Below are 6931 nucleotides of genomic sequence, written 5' to 3'. Positions count from 1 at the left end.
TCCCCCTTCCCTATTGGCAGGTGCCATTGTATACAACAGCTCTGATTTTAGAAATGTATGAAGTAATACCATATCAAAGATTTCCTGGGATGGCCTTCTCTATGGAGAAATTTAACTTGTGATTTTTTTTTTCCTTATGCAATTACTTAAAAGCTCAGGAGAAAACTTGCATACAACACATAAATTCAATGTAATTTGATATATTTATTGTATTTATTGGAAAAACTAAAGAAGTGGACTCTGAGATTTTTTTTGTTGTTCTCTTTTTTTTTTTTTTTCCCCCCTCGCTGGCATCTTCTACATAATCTATCCTTTCCAGTGATATGTAAAATAATTATTGTGGCTGATCACATACCTCTGTTATCTAGTTAGTCATAAGACAAATGGTTTTAAACCAAGATGGCAGATTTAGGTTAGGTGTTAGGAAGAATTGTTTCACACAGAGGGTGGTGATGCTGGAACGGGCTGCCCAGAGAGGCTGTGGATGCCCCGTCCTTGGAGGCGTTCAAGGCCAGGCTGGATGGGGCCCTGGGCAGCCCGGGCTGGTATTAAATGGAGAGGTTGGTGGCCCTGCGTGTGGCAGGGGGTTGGAGGTTCGTGATCCTTGAGGTCCCTTCCAACCCTGGCTATTCTGTGGTTCTGTAATCTTTGAGGTCCTATTCAACCTAGGCCATTCCATGATTCTGTGAAATGCATTACACTGCAGGTAAGGAGTAGTTGCATTTTTTTCTTTTCCTCTATGAGTAGTACAGACTAAGATTTTTTTTTTTCTGTGGCTTCAAAGTTAGATAACTGATTGAAGAATTGTATAAAAGTTGGGCAGTAATTGAAAGTGCAATAGGCAGCTTTAACCAAGAGGCTATGGTTGTTATTTACATGCAGTATTTTTAATCTTGTTATAGAATCCAATGTAGGTAATGTATGCTACTTAAAAAAGACTCCTCAGAAACTGTGTAAAAACAGTTTGCTATTGTTATCTGTAGCAGCCTCAAATTTGCTCCATTCAAATGAAAGGGTTTTTTTTTTTTGCAATGCAGTGCAAGAGTGAAGAAATTATGAAGTGTAAGAAAGAGGTGTTTGTGCCAATTACCTATTACATAACTGGCACAGTATTAGACAAGGGAAATATGAATCAGCTTGCTGTAGGCTTTCCTGATTGGCAAAGTGTTCTTAAATGTTCTGCTTGATTCATGCTAGTGGTTTAGATGTGGGAAACTATGGAGATAACTTAAAGGAGCAGCAGAGCCCTAATACTACCTTCCTGAAATAATCCTTCCTGTTTAATATTGCTTTAGTGCTTCGGTTTATTGGGTATCACTCCTAGTTTTATGGAAGGTCTGAAACAGTTATTTATTGATATTGCAACAGCTGCAATACTGAACACCTTGAAAAACCTTTGGAACAAACAAAACATTTCAGTCTGGATGTCTTTAGGGGAAAGTAAATGAACTGGATCCAAGTATTGCTGCATCGCATCTTCTGTTACTGTCTTAGGGATAATGACGAAAGTTTCCATGTAGTCGAAGGATGGGGTGGGAGTGCAGGAGGAAAAAAACTGCTCTATTATCAGTTACATTTTTATATATCTTGCACTCTTGTGTAGCCATCTGCTGTTGGCTCCCTTTAGAGGCAGTACTTCAGGAGGTGAAACTTGGGTCCAGCTTTGGCATGTCGTTTCCTATTGTATGGGTGGTTGTCTGCTGACTGCAAGCAGACAGAGAGGGCTAATAGAACTTCTCTGTAGACTTAAAGTGTAGATGCTCCTGGTTTTCCAGTGACACCTTTTCCTTCCTTTTCAACAATATTAAGATGCCTTATGCTTCCGAACGCTAAGTAATACCAGTACTTCTGAATGCTGTTGGTTATTATTTGAAGCTGAGGTGACCAGTTGAGGAATGACTTTCAGCCTTATTCCTTAGTCATGGAATTAAGAGCAAATCAATTAAAAGCTTTAATTAAAAGCAAGCCCCCTCACATCCGAACAAAACAAACAAAAAAAGCTGTTAAGTAATTAAATTAATGTTTGTATGGTATGTCTGACCAAACACGTTCAGTTAGTGTGATTTTTCTCTGCTATAGGACTTCCAACAATTCCACTTTATATTCTGAGAAACTATAACACTTCTGTTTTGTTGACTGAGGCTGAAAGCATTCCTGAGGTGATCAGTAGGAGGGGAAATTTTTCTCTGATTTAATTTTGAAACCCTTACTTAATCTGATAATGCATCTAAAGATGTTGATGTGTTGGGATTTCCCTTCTGTGCAATCAGCATCCTCCTGTGCGTGTCTAGAGCAACATAAGTTAAGACAAATTCTCATCGTGCAACCAAATACCCTGTGATTTAGAAAATTTCTTCATCTGCTGTGTTGAAACAGGCACACGGGAAGGCGCCTGGCATTACTACTCCTGAGTTTCACTGAGTAGTTACTCATGACATCAGGATTGCCTTCAGTCAGAAATCTTGAAGTGCAGCTTTGGTGGGTGGGTCTCTGAAGAATTTGAAAGAGTTGTACGGATGGGGCGTGTTTACTTCTGTCGAAGTAGTGACTGCAATGCCTCTTCGTGGCTAATGTGTGCGTGTTCTTCTTGGCTGCAACATCATAAAGGTAGGAATTTCTTTTGCCCTTTTTTTTTTTCCTGCTTCCCTACATCAGGATGTGGTCCAAACTGTTAGCATGTCAGCTTTATAATGACAAATAACTCGCAACAGTTTCAGGATAGAGGGTGGTATAATTGTGAAGAGATCTTATAGGTTATTGCTAAGTCTTCCAGCCTATGAGAACTGCTTTTCTTTTTGAAGAAGGTAAGTACGGATTACAGTTGTACTTCTGCATTTTGTATCATCATTCTATTTAAAGTGCTACTAAGAACACTTAATTCTAAACTGGAAAGGAGGAAAATTTTTGAGCAGGAAAGATGTTAGCTAATGATTTAAAATGCTTGCATAGAAAACTTTGAATTTAGATGCTCGAAAAAACTAGTTCTAGTTTTGTTCTCTAAAATGAAATGCTATTCTGTAACTAACTCAGTTTAACAGTTTTATGTATGACTTACCTGTTACAGGTCTGAAGTATCTAGTGCTGTGAATGACACATTTAAACCAGCTATGAGAAGTGGTTATTTCACAGTAACACTATAAAACTCAAATAGAGTAATGCTGTATATTTCTTCCCTTTTACTTTTTGTATTGCATACCTATTTTTAGCCAGCTTTCTAGCTTGGATCAAAACTTCAGCTGGAGTTCCACTGTTGATGAAGAGACTATGCTGGTATGCATTAACTGAAGGTCTCTCTTGCATTTGTTATGACATGAATAGGATGCCAAGCAGAGGCTGCAATAATGAAATACCAGTTACCTTCTGACTCCTCCTCTAGTTGGCTTTGTGGGTGGAGAATGTATGGGCAGGTTAAACCGCAAAGGAGGGGATAACCAGCAGGTGGAGAACTAAAAACAGTGGAGCACAACAGACTTAAGATCTGATTCAGGGTGTTGAGGAGATGAATGCACAAGTTTGAGTCAACATGCATATGTGATAGATGAAGACCTTGAGTGTCCACCAGCCCCTCTTTCAGGAAGCTGTAAATAAGACAGTTCTCCAGAGCAAAACTGCACCAGTGCTGTCTCTTTCCCTAATTCCCAAGAGCTAATTTACAATGTTGAGTCATCTGCTGTGCAGGTGAAGAAGCTTTCATCGTTTGCTTCTACACCCTCAGGTCCTCTCTCCAGTTCCTGATTGTTCTGTTACCTTCACATATTTTGTGACTCTGCTGTACTTAGTGCCTCTTATGTTCTGACAAGTTTTACTAATGAGTTCTAGAAGGAAGTGGTGTCCCTTTAGGTCTGCTCAAACTTATGAACTAAGCATCTAAGAACATGTAGTTCTGATTGAACTTTCTTCATAGAACTGTGTTTTTTTCTTAAACTCTAAATTATTATGTAGCTCTTTATCCAACTCTGTCTGTGTCAGGGATTTTAAAGCTTAGAGACAGGCATAGTTTGCACTATAATTATACATAGCAAGAACTATTTTTCACTCTTTTAAGCTGCCTGAGATCTACTAAAGCAAATACATACACTCAGAAATGTTTTTATCTTTAACTAGACAGAGTATGATAACTTTCACCCAGAAAATGAATTCTTTCAAACAGTCCTGATTCTCTTTCCCCTGTACAACAAGGGAAAGTGTAATAAAACTCACTTGCCACCTTAATTGAGATTTACTTTGTGCTATTTTGGCCTGCTACGATACAGAAACCAAGTTACAAGGCAATGTGATAGAATAGTAAAAGAAACAGAATATTCTAATTGCCTTCTAACTAGGGACTTGTAATTGTTTACAGTTGAAACTTATCCATATTAAAGAGTAAATTTGAAGTTAAAGGTCTCAAAGCGATCTTAATTCTGCTCTGTGATGTATATAAAGCATTTCAGTGTTTCATCATAAGAACCTCTAAGTCCAACAGCTTTTTCATTTTGTGCTTCCATTGGTTGTATGTGTAGGATGGGTAAGATGTCATTCATGCTGTTGGGAATCTTTGGGCAACATGCTGTTCAGTATTAGCAGAACATAGATCTGTGGCTGAAACTTGTGTGTTGCCTTCAGCATTTATTGCTTAGTCTTAAGCAAAACAAAAATAAAAGCTGTAATAGAGTTCTGATCTTATTTACTCTTTTAAACCACTTCAGTTTAATGTTTAAGAGCAATGGTTTGGAACAGCTTTGCTATCTTTTTGATATATGATGCTCTTGATAATTTTTTCTTTCCGAAACTCACTGAACCAACTTAAACAGTTCTACCAAGTGATGGCATTAAATAGGAAATTTGTTATTCTTGCTTTTTGTTGGTTTGTCCTTTTTCTGTTACACCTCTAGAGTGGCACTGAGTAGATGTCCTAGGAAAGATGCTGAGTGAAACTACTTTTTTCACTTGCACGTTCGTGTTGGTGATCTATTGAGGTTTTCCAACATATGCAATAAGTGAAGATAAGAGATCTTTCTAACAATTCCTTTGAATCTGGGTATCACTTTCCCTTAGTTCTGGTTTTGGAAATTCAGTTTTTGCAAAGCAGGAGCTTTTGCCTGGAGAATAAAATCAAGACTTGCCTATTTCTTTTTATTTATTCCTTATACTGTAGCAGTCAGTAACTAAACTTCAAAGCAGCTCTTGACTTGGATTTTGAAAATCCAAGTCACATAGTTTCTGGCTTTTGTCAAACCAAAATTTATCATTTTTTTGCTTAACGTCAGTAAAAATATAAGTGGTTTTTGTTGTTTTCTCTTTTTTTAACTGTATACATCAAGACTCCATGGAAAAGAGCTTGAAAGGAAGGTTCACTTTGTTACTTCCCAACTGTGTAGGCTTTTCTTTAATTACAAAAGATGCAGTTCCTAAACTAACCATTCCAGATTTTCCTGTTTTACGCTAGCCCAGTCAGTACTAGATTAGGCTACGGAAGAGATCCTTAGCAAGGAGTTGATTAGATGTATTTACTTGGAGTGTTTATTTCCCAGGATACAGGGGAACCTTCCAGTTTTCTGAAATATCTGTTTCATTGTTAGACTGATTCTTTTTTTTTTTTTCCAGATCCTTTCAGAGCAATGGCAAAAATTCCAGTTTTGTCAGTGAAAAATGATAAAATGAGGAGCTATGAGATATGGTTTAGTGGCTTGTGATAGCAAGGGTAATGAGAGTACAGCTGGACTAGATGATCTTGTAGGTCCTTTCCAACATTATGATTTTATGATTCCTCACCTTTTTCTTTCTCTTCTATGACAATAATATTGGCAGTGTTTATTTGGGAAGTAGTAGGTATTTTCACCCTAGGTTGAGCAGAGTATCTGTCACTCAGCTGTTGTTTTCACACCCAATGTATAGCTGTTTCCTTGGCACTGTTAGAAGCTGCAAGGAAGAAGTTCTGAGCTCAGCAATCCTAGAAAAAGGATGTTTATGCTGGGCAGGCTTTCAGATTTCTTATTAGGGCCAATCCTGAGTCAGGACAGACTGGCCCTTTGCAGCTGCTGCTGATTCTTTGGAAGCAGAGTGTGTATAACAGCACACTCTGAGGGTAACAACTCGTGGCAATTCATGCAAGCTACAGACTGGCCTTTTTTGAAATCTAGTAACTACGGCCTGATTCCAGCACTAGAAAAGGCTGCCACCACTTGGGCTTATTCTGTGTCTTTGTGCTGTCACAGGCCCTTGACAAAAGTGAGTGTCCTCTAGTTTTATGCTGATGTTGTGGGAAAGCAAGCCTGGATCCTGACAACTGCAGTTATAGCACTTCTCAGGGGGTGAAGATTTCTTGGCAGTATAAAAAGAGCTTGTTGCGAAACACTTAATTTGCCCAAGTACTGAGAAACTGGTTCTCCCATGTTCCACCTAGATTTCATGCACTGTATGAGGTGATGCCTTTCTATATGGCTATTGCTGCACATAGGCCCTGTTCCTATGGTGGCAGAAAAGACAGCTGAAACATCTCTACCTATTTATTTGTCTCTACCACAGGAGGTACCAGTGGTGAATGCCTTTCACTTCCCATGCTTGCTGTGGGTACTTGAAGAGCTTGATGGTCTTCCTGACCTGTTAGATGTAATAAGCTGCCAAAAATAATTGGGTTTAAAACAAAACTAGACAGTATAGACAAAACACTTAAAGTACTTGCAAGTGCTTGTGTCTGGTCTACTTGTAAGACACCACAACTATAGCCTATAGGGAAAACCATAGCAGAAAAAATAGGCAACAGGAATTTTTTTTTTTTCTGATGGCACTGGAAATGCTTTGAAAATGTCTTGCTCTCTGCCATTCAGTCTATTGCCTGGTGAACTGACATGGAGTAAGGGATTCTTCAGAGAGATGTCTCTCTGCCACAGTTGTCCCGGATGCCTGGTAATCAGGAGGGGACATTAGCAAATGAAAATACTTTTTTTTT

At 38.6% G+C, this 6931-nt stretch overlaps 1 protein-coding gene across 1 annotated transcript in view; it reads left to right on the top strand.

The window, feature by feature from the left end:
• The first annotated feature begins 676 nt into the window (after nt 1–676).
• CERS3 (ceramide synthase 3) overlaps nt 677–6931 on the top strand; it is a 45801-nt gene continuing 39546 nt past the window's right edge. The window contains exon 1 of the mRNA XM_031555224.1: nt 677–2607. The gene's annotated coding sequence lies outside the window, so the exon portion shown is untranslated. The remainder of the gene's footprint in view (nt 2608–6931) is intronic.

This window comes from Meleagris gallopavo, chromosome 12, assembly GCF_000146605.3.
Source record: "Meleagris gallopavo isolate NT-WF06-2002-E0010 breed Aviagen turkey brand Nicholas breeding stock chromosome 12, Turkey_5.1, whole genome shotgun sequence".
Taxonomy (NCBI): Eukaryota; Metazoa; Chordata; class Aves; order Galliformes; family Phasianidae; genus Meleagris; species Meleagris gallopavo.
Note: the sequence above shows the minus strand (reverse complement) of the source record. Positions and strands in the feature narration are given on the sequence as shown.